We start from the raw sequence: 12,619 nt of genomic DNA, 5'->3' as shown, positions 1-12,619 counted from the left end.
ATAGACGAAACTAAAACTAATAAAAAAAATTGTATTGGTCCAGGTCAAGCACTGGGCTATGTAGCTCTTTTTCAGAAGGGACTTGGCCGCATGTAATAATAACTCAACTAAGTGCCTTATCACGTGAATATGTATAGCAGCAGTCAAATCTCTCTAAAACGCGTGATGTTCATTCAAAATGTGGAGGGGAAAACCGGAGGACTGGGAGAGAAAAATCCACGAGACCGCAGGGAGAGAGAGACCCAAACTCCAAATATACAGCAGGTGTCCGGATCGCGATCGAACCCACTACCGCCTGCATAACAGGCGAGGTCGTTAACATTTCCTATCCACGGTGGTATTCGATGTAGAATAGGAACCTTCTCTAGCAGCAGCTAATATGTAGGAGTAGCAGCTTGTTCAAAATATACAGCAGGTGTCAGGGTCACAATCGAACCTACAATCTTCTGCACACCAGGCGAGGGAGATACCATCTCACCACCGTGTCGCCAAGTGGGGGGGGGGGGTATAACTCTCGTTTATGTTTTTTTTCCGGATCTTAATGTAACTTTAACGTTACATTGTGTGTCGCTATCAGGGACTCGCCCTATTGAAAATAAGAAGTCATCCTCTCACACACACTAACACACCCTCGGTAGCAGCAGCAGCAGCGGTTTTTAGCTCAAACATCGAAAAGAGACGGGGGTCACCCCATCATCATCACGTGACGATTTCAAATATACTTCTGCGGTTGTCTGGAACGCTCCTTCCGATATTAGGAAATCACTGGGAGCTATGCACTTTTAAATCATCATCTAGATTGAAAACTCATTTCTTTAAAAACTGCTTGTTGTTGTGTTTTGTTTTTTGCCCTTCCCCTGCACCATAGATTCGCACGGTTACCTATGTACGGTGTGAAATCAGTTCAACATACACACAAAAGATACAGACAGAGATCCCCCGTGTAGACTTAACCAACTGTTGGGGCAAGTGTTGTTAGCGAGCACCTATGAAGGCCGACACTGTGGGACACGAGGGGGTGGGTGACCAGCACCACGCCCACCCGGCCGCCTTTGTCTCTCCAGTGGCAAGTTTTACTACAGACCGCATCAGGCACTTAATTGGAGCTGAGTCGGCCTAGTTGAGGCCCAGGAGCAGTTCATATAATCGTCACTGGTGTTGACCGTGATTGAACTCAGGTGAGCGGGTTCGTAGTGCAGCGCGCTAACCGCTACAAATATACAAAGATCCTCCATATAGACATGAACAGACTGTTAAGGCAAATGCTGTTAGTGAGTAAATATGATAGGCCGGAACGGTAAACGAGGGGGTGGGTGGCCAGCACCACGCCCGACCGCCTTTGTCTCCCTAGTGGCAATGTTTTTTACACATAGCACCAGGTACTCAATTGAGACTAAGTCGACTTAGGGGAGGCTCAGGACTGGTGTTGGCCGTGAAAGGGAATCGAACTCAGGTCGCCGGGTTTGGAGCGCAGCATAGCGCTAACCACTACAATACACACAATCACGAACATGCACCATCACGCTCGGCAGAAGAGGCGAAGAACGCACAAACTCGATGGAGAACTGTTTACCCGAGGTCACGAATCGAACCCAGGCACTTCAACCTGCGGGGCACAAGCGCGTCACACCACCGACCAAACTACATTGGCGCGCAACCCCTAGAAGGGCAGAACCATCGGCTCGTTCTTCCGCTGCAAGTTTCACGTTTGCTGTGAACCGACTTCATTGAGCTCATTGGATTTGCCTCTTGCTCAACAATTGCCGTCTCGGTTTTGCGTTCATTTGGCTTGGTTACACGAATGGTTCGTTCGATCAGTTGCCCGCCCCCCCATGCATGAGCGTAGCAGCAAAAAAACATAAAAGACAACAAAAAATATCATAAAATATCCCAGTTAACGTGGATCAACGTGGAGAGGACCACCGGGTTGGTTGAGGTGATGATGGTTGTGATTGTCTCGACATAGCCACCATACCAAACACACCAAGGACAAAGATCGCACGTACGCGATGTGAGGTAAGTGTGCTGTTGCCTTCATCATTACACTATAAACACTTTTTTTCATTTTGTTATTTCGTTAGTCGCATGGTGTTGAAGTTCCGCACTTTAAATCTTCTTCATGTAGCTGGTGGGAAATAATTTCAAAATGCATACATCCACAGAGATCCACAGAGTCCTACAGACACCCAGACCCATAGAGACCCACAGAGACACCCATAGAGATACCCATAGAGACCTAGAGAGACCCACATATTAGCATGGTTGACTAAAGAAGTTCAACATACATACACAGAGACCACAGACACCCACAGACACCCAGACTCACAGAGACCCACAGAGACACCCATAGCGACACCCATGTTCTGTATACGTGACAACCCTTACTAGTTGGCTGTGTCGGGTGGTGGTGAGTTTAACGACACATTGATATATTTACACGATCTGAACCAAAAAAACTCTATTATCGATATACTGTATTTACTCTGCAAGTTATATTTAACGCGATTGAAAATATGAATGATTTTACGTGAAAAATGCTTACTGTTTTAATATTTTAGTGAATGTAGGGTAACATAAAATATCATAAGGGGGTGTCGTATTACGAATCGGGAATCATACCACATTTTCAAATTGCATTTTTATTTGCGATTCAAGGATCTGCCGATTGTGGCTATTTTAAAGAATGTAACCACCAGAATGGACAAAATTTGCACGCATATAACTTGATTAACAGGCTAAAAAGACCATCTAAGATCACAGTCAGTTTGAGTTGGCTGTGTGGGGTGTTCTGCACAGTTTGTTTTCTGTTTATTCAGAAGAGATCCGTTACATTGTAAATGCATTCACACGGATGCAGTTTGTCGGTCAGAAAACATACGCAGTCAAACTTTATTGCCACAACTCCGCTAATGTCCTGGTGTAGCCTCCATAAAGCAAACACCATAATAATATCAATATTGACATGAGTGGAGATATATGTCCTATGCTTGGCACAGGTAGTGCAATTGGATGATATCAAAGTAAAGAATGATTACTATACATTACACTACTTAAAACTACACTACTATACACTACACTACGGTACACTACACTACTATACACTACACTACGGTACACTACACTACTATACTCTACATTACTATGCTCTACATTACTATACTCTACACTACTATACACTACACTATTATACACTACAACACTACCATACACTACACTACTAAATACTACTATGCACTACATTTACACTATGAGACCTCCTTTACCAGTGGCAAAATATAGTAGTAGGTTTTTACCCTTTAAACTGGTACAAAACTGATACCTTTATACAAGGCATCATGTTTGCAATAACCGCAACACAAGCAGTCAAAATGCAAACAAAAAGAAACAACTCTGATAATGGTAATGATATGCACTGTCCTGGAAGTTGATTGGTCCACACCTGAGACAGCTTTCCTTAGAGCCTAGTCTCCATTGGTGTTGGACCAGATGACGCCAAAAGGCGTACAACTCAAAAACATTTTGACTGCTTGTGTTGCGGTTATAGCAAACATGATGCCTTGTATAAAGGTATCAATTTTGTACCAGTTTAAAGGGTAAAAACCTACTACTATGCACTACACATTGGGTTCTTAGTCGTCAACATGTGGTCGTTAAGAGGGGTTCTAATGTACCTATAGCATGTTGTGAAATCATGTACCCATGACCTCACTACTGGTCAGTGTCTCTCGTCTGCTGGAATGTAGAAGTGTCAAGTCTTTCTTCAGTGCCTTCATCAGCTTCTCCGTGTTGGATTTAGAGGAATTCTGAAATGCAAAGAGCTAGGATTCAGGCTTCAGTTTTCAAAATAACATGACAATTATTGACACTGATATTTCGTATCCTGGCCATAATATTTACACCATGATCTAGATAATATTTTAACGTTTTTACCAATTATATTTTAATTGAGTACGCAGTGCCATATTGTGAGATCATCACCCCTTGCTATTTATATCATTTGGAAGTAAATCACAGAACTGCTTCTCAAATCCCAATGTGGCGCACCATTTTAGATGCCTTGACAAGAGTGTGTTCCGTATGTTAGTCAAACTGAGAATGTTCAGTACCCTGGGAGCAGTATTTTTACATGAAAACCAACATTTCTGTACAGTCATTGGAAGGGGTATAACCATTCCCTCACCACCTCGCTCCGTAATTGTGTAGAGGAGTAATATGGGGACGTGACGTCATGCGTGCCATCCGTTGCGATGACGTCATGGGAAGTGACGTCATGCGCGCTGGGCGGGGCAATGACGTCATGTCCCCTCTAGGTACTTAAGGGGGACCCCGTGACGAAAGTAGAGTCACTGTGGGAGTCCGAGAATGTGAACAGTTGAAGAGCCAGCCAGGGGTAGGCTGAAGGAGTCTGAAGAGAGAAGCCGGTTGTAGTCACAGGAGGTGCTGCTCTCCCCGGTCGGTCGGTGTTGGCTGATCCCCCGAATCCGACACGAGGGAGAGAGACCGGAGCTAGCCGAGCAAAGAACAGACAGAGTGAAGGTCCGGGTGAAGGACCTAGTGAAGGAACCCTACCCCTGGGGAAGTTGTCTAAAACCCCTAATAAATAACCAGCGCAAGCCCTTGCATGAAGATCTGCCTCCGAGTCATCATTTACACCCCAACACTTGCATTGTTGTGACCAAATCCAAGATTGACTTGTTTTTGTAACACTCTGATGGCCTGGCAGCCTACGTGAGCTAATTACACGCGATAATTATAGGGAAGGAGATTCAATATTCAACCGGTCTTACCAAGAGAATCCAGCCATTTCTTCAATGTAGGATACTGGTCCTGCTCAGCTTTTAGAGCAAGCAGCAGCTTGAGGCAGTCATCATCGCCTCTTTCTATGAAGTTGTTGAGCAGCAGCTCTGTATGCTCTGCTCCATTGGTGATTAATGTAGCGTTCGTCAAGATGAAACTCGAAATCAGTCCTTTCCTTTTCAGATGCTTTAGAAGAGGCAGCGGGTTCTCGCCGATCCATGACGTCAGATAATTCTTCATTTTTCGAACTGTTGACACCGCTTCTCCTGTGCCCAATTAAAAGCTTTGTGTTACGTTGTGCATGCAACTTTTACATGGGTATTTTTGTTGTCACCCGTTATTAGCCTGTGCTGTCAACATCATTTTACAGATTAGAGTGGAACTCATTGGACAGCAGAACATTGCGTGAAGAAATGGCCATAGGAGGACATCACTCTAATCCACAAATCTCTCCATGGGCTCCTATTGCAATCCCAGGTCCAACTATAAGACCACCCTCGCCATCTTTAACATCACACCTGGCCTCGCCCGCATTAAACCTCGCCCATCTTGTATATCTTGAATAAATTACAGTAGACTCTCGATTATCCACGCTAATGACAGGGAGGATGGCCGCACATAATGCAAAATCGCAGATAATCCAACACTATAACAATTTTGCGCGGATCTCTATGCCAAAAACCACTGATATAGGTGTAATTTAAGAATGGATACTAACAATCGATCGATCGATGATGCGCGTGCACGGTGATAACACTTTCCTGCTCCTGCCCAGTAGAAGACTCCGCCCAATAAATGGACAGCAGAGCCACACTAATCAATAACAATCAAACTACGCCCACTGTTTTGAAGATATTGCAACTACTGTACTATAGAGGCGATCATGTTGATTTCGGACTAATGGGAACACATATTTGTTCGGTTTATGTACGTGACTTGTAATACACATGTCCAAGAATAACAATGTATAACTGTTTTTAGATTATTAATTTGGGCTTAAGGAAAATCCAAGAGTCATTAATTTATGTCAAAATCCGAGGTGCATGGTTAATCTGCACATGTTGGTGTGTGCATTATCACTTGAAGAGCGGCATAAATGACTTGACTCTTGATTGGTGGAGGGGGAAATCACTCATCATGCCAGACTGAAAGTACCCAGCAGAAACCATTATGGCGGCCTATCTACAAATAAAGGCGTCACATGCATCTCAGAATCAGTCTCACACCCATGGAGCTCCAACCATCAGAAGTGCAAAAGTGACCTGGCTGACCGTGCAACATAATAGTAACGCCAGCCACACCCTAATGTCCAAGGAATAACAATCTCGAAAATGATTAAAAAAACAAGAACATCTTAGCACAGCTCCTGTTTTCGTTGTCAGAAAGGGTAAAAACGTATTCTTGTGTTTTTTTTCATCATTTTTGATAGCTGCAAAAAAGTCCCATAGATATAATGAATCTCATACCATTTTCTAGGATCCATTGCTGAAGTTGCTCGTACTGCAACCTCACGGAGCAGAGGGCATCCCATAATTGTATGCAGCCCATTGCTCCTTGGTTCATGAAGTGGTTGAGTATGAGCTCGGCACACTCGTCTCCAAGCGTAGCTTTGGCTGCTCGGTGGACGTCGTGAGGAATCATGCGAGAGTCCTTGAGATGATTAAAAAGGGGCGAGGGATCCACCCCAATCCAGTCCACGAGATTATCTCTGTTCCCACGAATGAGCTTCACTGCCTCATGCTCATTGTCCACCTGCAGGGGAAATAGCGTGGTTTCAGGTGCCTCGCATTCGCGTGCTATGTAGCCCACAGTCAAGCCTACATAGTGAATTTTCGGGCTAGCGTGGGCTTCAATGTGTTTACCATTGTTCGTGTTGACATCACGATTTCATCATTGTTCGCTGTCGTGAGGGTGCCTGTAGGGTGAACACATGAAATGAGATTACCACAGGCTGCAATGTCAGTTTTATACATTATGAGTTACAAAGCAACATTGTTCGATCGTTAATTTGTCAATCCGCTTGTCCTGGTGAGGGTCGCGGTGGCAGCGTGTTGGGTCGGGTGGTCCAGACCTCCCTTTCCCTGGCGACATACTCTAACATGATAATACCATTCACTACACTACTATACACTACACTACTATACACTGTACACGACACTACTATACACTACACTATACACTACATTATACACTACTATACACAGACTATAGCTCTTCCTGGGGAATACCCAGGCATTCCCAGGCCAGCTGAACGACAAAATTCCCACCAGCGTCCCCTGGGCCGGCCCAAAGGTCTTCGCGCAGTGGGAGGTGCCCGGTAGAGTTCCAGGGGGAGTCTACTGGGAGGCATCCTTACTAGATGTTCGAACCACCTCAATTGGCTCCTTTCAATCCAGAGGAGCAGAGGATAGTTAGACCAGAGGACGCCTTTTGGCGTTCTCTGGTCGAACACCGTTTTGAGAATAGCTGTCTCTGGTGTGGACCAATCACCTAACCCAGCTTAAATATACGCTGCCAAGCTTGGCGGTGTTCATTCAGACGCTGTCTTTCCGACAGACCTGTTCTTCACCTGAGGACGGCTGCTTGCGTTGTGGCCGAAACGTCGTGAGAATTGTATTTTATTATGTTTTATTTTTATTATTTTATTATCTCCCTTCTACGTGACTTTACCGAAAGAACCAAGAAGGTGGACCAATCAGTTACATAGACTGCATATATTACCATAGTATGTTTTTTTGTTTGCATTCTGACCACAAGTATTGTGGTTAATGCGGACATGATTCCTTGTAAAAGGTTTCAGTTTGGTGTTTAAACATCTTAACACCTGTTTTGTTGCCAGAAAAAAGGGGAAAACCTATTCTGATATTTTGGTACTGGCAAAGGAGGTCCCATGAAGTAGTCATCAAACTGGAGCCGAAAATTCACTCAGCGGTCTGCTCAGCCGAGCAAGCGGTGGGGCTGCATGGCGACTCTTCTGCGGAGGGACATGGCAAATTAACCAAGAGCAAATTTCCCGTCAGTGCAGGACGTCATGAATTATTTAACTCAGAAGGTTGCTGCCATTCATCGAGAAATGGAAGGCAATACTCCTGAGTAATTTTATATGTTCGTGCCATTTACAGCTGAATAAAATCTTGAGGATCATCATGGCTGCTCCATCAAAGTCCTGTGCACTGGACCCAATGTAGACACAAATTTTAAAGGAGTTTCTTCCAGAGCTTCTGCAATTCATCAAAAGCACGTGGAATGATTTCACTCATGCAGGGTTGTCTACGAAATAGCCAGCGCCATGCTATAGTCACACTACGGTTGAACACGACTGGAGCAGACCCATCTGACAAGAATAACCACAGGCCAATTTCCAATTTGACATTCATGTCGAAAATAGTCGAGAGATTGGGTATGTCGCCAGCTTATCTTCTTCTATATATATAAAAGTCAAAATTTGTCTGTGGGTTTGTGTGTGGGTTTGTGTGCGGGTTTGTGTGTGGGTTTGTGTGTGTTCGCGTGCTTCCGAAGGATTTGGCTCTCCAACGGTGGGGTTAATGTAAAATAGCCAGATACCACGCCGTAAGCCCCGCCATGAGCAAGCGCTATTCCTTTTTCACATCCGTCAACTTTAAATTAGTTAAATTAGCGATGTAGTGCCATTTTTGTGCGCTTGCTATTTATTTATTTATTCATGATGTATGCACGACCATACCAACTCACGTGCCTTTGGTGGGGAGGATGGCCCATGCCAAGTCTCACGCCTTCGGTGGGAGTGAGGGGGACATTTTCTTTCGTGTTAAAAATGCTAAACGCTCAGGTAAATTCTTCACTGTGTGATGTTCCCCCCACAAGAATGCCTGCAGCTACTAATATATACAGTCGGTAGATGCTACCACTATCGGCCGTAGATATTACTACAGAGCGGCCGGGAAGATCGTGGCTGCGGTGGGGGGGAGGGGGGGGTCAGGGGTAGCAGCCCAGCCCCAGCCTGCCAAGGTGCCACCTCGGCTGGCTGGACAATCTAGGTGAAGCCGGAGGCTCTGCACGGGACGAGGCCTCACCACGCAACTCTGTCAGGTGAGTACTTTGTGCTATAGAGTCCATAAATACTACTATAGAGTCAGCATGTACTATTGTAGTGATAGCAGGTACCGCCAGAGTCGGTATGCACTGCTGTAATCATAGCAGGTACCACCACAGTCAGTACGCTCTACTGTTACATTTAAAGAGTAGGTTTGAAATATTTTTTGGACCCGGGCAACGCCGGGTACTTCCCGCTCGTAGCCTATATAGGGCAAAAGAGCCTCATTCCAAGCATCCAATCAGAATACCAGCGTGGTCACTCAACAGAGACAGCAAACCTGAAGGTCATCTATGACGCCCTCCTGGCAGCTGACCATTGTGAAGTCACGCTACTCTGCTTACTAGACCTGTCTGCTACTTTTAACATGTTTGATCATAACATTTTAGTCAGCCACCTTCGAATTGTTTATGGTATACAAGGTACTGTGCTTGATAAATTGAGTCCTGCATCACAGGTCGGACACAAAGTGTCAGCTCTGCCAGTAACCTGTCACACAGGTGACTCTTCCTACTTTATCCTGCGGATGTCATCGGCATCGCTCGCTGTCATAGTATCGGCATGCATTCATATGCCGACGACACACAACTTTACTTCCATACAAAATCTGACTTGTGCGTCTCACACGTTCCACGCCTCATTTTGTGTTTCAATGATATAAAAAAACTGGATGACATCAAACCATCTGAAGCTTAACTGGATTAAGAATAAAATCATGGTGCTTGGGACCCACCATCAGAGTTCTAGAGTCAAACGTGAGCTTTTCCACATAGACGGCTGCGACATCCCAGTGTCAGATGATAATAAGAACTTACATTTGCCACTCACATCAGGCACCTGAGCGAACGATGCTTCTACCTGCTTCGACAACTCCGCAAAGTCTGTCGTGCTCTAACTGTGGAGACTGCGAGGATGTTCGTCCACGCATTCATCATCATCTGCGGGGACTACTGCAACAGTATCGTCAGCTGTGCTAGCTCTTTTGACCTACGGCAACTCTAGTCCAGTGTTAAATGCTGGAGTTCGTCTGATAGTTAGGAAACATAAATATGATCGGATCACGAGTTTGATACGTGATGAGCTGCACTGGCTACCTATTAAATACAGAATTGCGTATAAATGATGCCTACTCGTCTTTAAGAGTCTCCATCAATCTGCTCCGTCCTATCTCGCCGATCAGTGCATACCGGCTTCAACAGACCTACATCGAATCCGACTACAATCTGCAGCTTGTAGCGACCTGCTGCTGTACCCGCGTGTAAACCTCGTGTAGGGGTGTCAGGGGAAGGATTCCCACCAATAGGTGGGTTAGTGGGAGGGGTGATCGAGGAGCTATAAGGAGAGAACGGGCGGGAAGAGGGGGCCTTTGGCGGGAACGATATTGGGACGGCTGGGGACAGGTGTGGATGGAAGAAAAGGATTAAAGGACGAGACCCCTGCAATCTTGTGTCGGCTCTCCTTTACACTCGCATACGATATGGCCAGCGCAGTTTCAGCGTCTAAGGCTCAAGTACCTGGAATACGCGACCAGCTCATGTTCGGAATCCATTCCTGTGTCTGAGCCAGTTCCACAACAGACTCAAGATGGTGGTGTTGTTTCAGCGAGCCCACTTCAAAGTGTAATGTCTCATGGATGAAGCTTCAACTTTTGTAACTGAGGTCACGCAATTCACGCACTTGAATATATACACCTCATCTGTGCAAAGAGAGCTTCACAGCTCATTGGATTACTCCTGTATGAATACATGTTCTGATTCGATCGTAGCCTTCCCAGAGGAATACAATCACTCTGCGAGCTCTGGCAGAGTGGTTATTTGGCTTACTCTTCTGCGTTCACCACACCCGTCGTCTTGAAGTAAGTGCTCAGTTGCCCACAGCGTTACCCCCACCGCACGCGCGCGACCTGCCTGCCTACCATGTGCTTTGTGGTGTAGCCCAGATGTTCAAACATCAAACATATCAAACAGATACCTGTCGCAAGGTAACACGTTTCAAAGGCAATGCGCAGATATTATTTGAGCGTGTTTGTTTGCATGTTTTTGCTACAGGTATCTGTGGGCTAACGCAGTACTTGATGATGCCTTGCAATCTTCGATATCTGTTTGGTTGTTTGTACATCTAAACACAACTCCTGTTTTAGTATTGCCAGACAGGGTAAAAACCCTATTCTTATTTGTTTTCCGTAATTTTTTTTATACTGGAAAAAAGAATCCCATAGCCGTTTACACAGAGCGCGGTGGAGCACCCGGGGTAGAGATCAGGGGTTATTTAAGACACTTGCCACGCTGGAACGGCGATCTCAGGATCGCAAAGTGCAGCACGAGGTCGTCCTCACCACCACCACTACGAGAAACGCCAGCGGCAGCAGCAGCAATGCGCTGAGTCGCCCTTGGAGTCCTCCACTCCGTGGCGTCATGGCCACTTCCCCCTTCTTGCGCTGTCTCCACGGCAGGCGCTGCACGGCTCCTCCCGTGTCCATGGATCCACACGCTCCGCACTCCTAGCCGTGTCCTCCTTTCACAAGTTGCCGTTTAGAACGATGTTTCTAATTCGTCTGCGGGGAGTGGGTGGGGGAGGTTATCCAATTGTAATGCGAGCGTGAATGAGGTTGCTGCTGGACTCTAGCCCAATCACACGACCCGGGTATTGGAGGTGGAGCCAGCAGGGCAGTAAGAGAAGAGCGGATCTGACGATCCGGAAGGAAGGAGTCAGGGTCACGTGAGAGAGGGGTTATAGGGGGGAGCCCGGAAGAGATCGGGGACAGTCGATTGAGTGAAGAGGCGGAACCACATTGGGTGACCATCGCGCCATCAGCCGCGTGGCTGATGGGGCCAGCGGTGTGGCTGCAGAGTGTGCTAGCGGAGTGGCTAGCAGAGTGTGCGGGGCACACGGGGCTGGCGGAGTGGCTAGCAGAGCGTACGTGGCACGCGAGAGGAGACACTGGTCTCTTGTCGGGACCAGTGGGGTGAAGGGACGAGTTGAAGAGCTGAGGAGGAAGCGAGTGCGCGGGGCGCGCGAGAGACGACGCTAGTCCGAGGAGGAGGCCAGCGGGGTGCGAAGGAGAAGAACCCAAATAAAGGACGAACGGAGACTTACATCGCCTGCAGAGTCCTTTATTACACAATTCAATAAAACGACGTTAAAAATCTGAGTTCAGACCGGCGAGAGATGTGACCGCTGTCGCGTTTCAGTTTAACTTTGTCTCTTGCGTCAGAGTGCGTGGAGGGCAAAACACGAGCTTTTACCAGGTTTGGGGCCGTCCATAAATGACGTCACGAGATTTTGGACGATTTTTAACCCCCCCCCCCCCCTTCGTCACATGGCGTCACAAAAAGTCAGACCCCCCCCCCCTCAAATATGATGTCACAAAGGTCTGCCCACCCCCAAATTGTGTTTAACATGCATCAAAACGCTTTAAACTATAGTCATTGTAGTGCGTATTTAATGTGGCGCTGCACTCCGATGTTGTAGGAAAAAACATTTATTAAAAAGTATATTTAATTAAGTAGAACGTGTCGTCTATATTTTTTTAAAGTTGCGCATTTTGATGTGACGTCACATTTCTCAACCCCCCCCCCCCCCCTTGTCACACATCAAAAATGTCTGACCCCCCCAGGTGCGTGACGTCATTTATAGATGGCCCCTTAAGGTCCCACTGAGCTGCTGTGCAGCTCTTTTTCAGAAGCCCTGACCTGGCTATCACAAATGATAGCTCAACGAAGTGGCTGACGTCATCATCATCACGTGGAA

The 12,619-nt window shown here is 46.4% G+C and overlaps 1 protein-coding gene and 1 long non-coding RNA gene across 2 annotated transcripts in view; both read right to left on the bottom strand.

Moving 5' to 3' along the window:
* LOC133359698 (cGMP-dependent protein kinase 1-like) overlaps positions 1-12,619 on the bottom strand; it is a 329,349-nt gene that overhangs the window by 151,050 nt on the left and 165,680 nt on the right. The gene's annotated exons all lie outside the window — the stretch shown is intronic.
* Positions 3,609-6,378, bottom strand: LOC133359737 (uncharacterized). Its single transcript, XR_009757186.1, has 3 exons — positions 6,264-6,378; positions 4,788-5,063; positions 3,609-3,803 (listed from the first exon to the last, which is right to left on the bottom strand). It is a non-coding gene; the product is annotated as an uncharacterized LOC133359737 (long non-coding RNA).

This window comes from Lethenteron reissneri, chromosome 65 (genome assembly GCF_015708825.2).
Source record: "Lethenteron reissneri isolate LAM-NWPU_2019-01 chromosome 65, ASM1570882v1, whole genome shotgun sequence".
Taxonomy (NCBI): domain Eukaryota; kingdom Metazoa; phylum Chordata; class Hyperoartia; order Petromyzontiformes; family Petromyzontidae; genus Lethenteron; species Lethenteron reissneri.
This window is presented reverse-complemented; position numbering and strand designations above follow the sequence as displayed.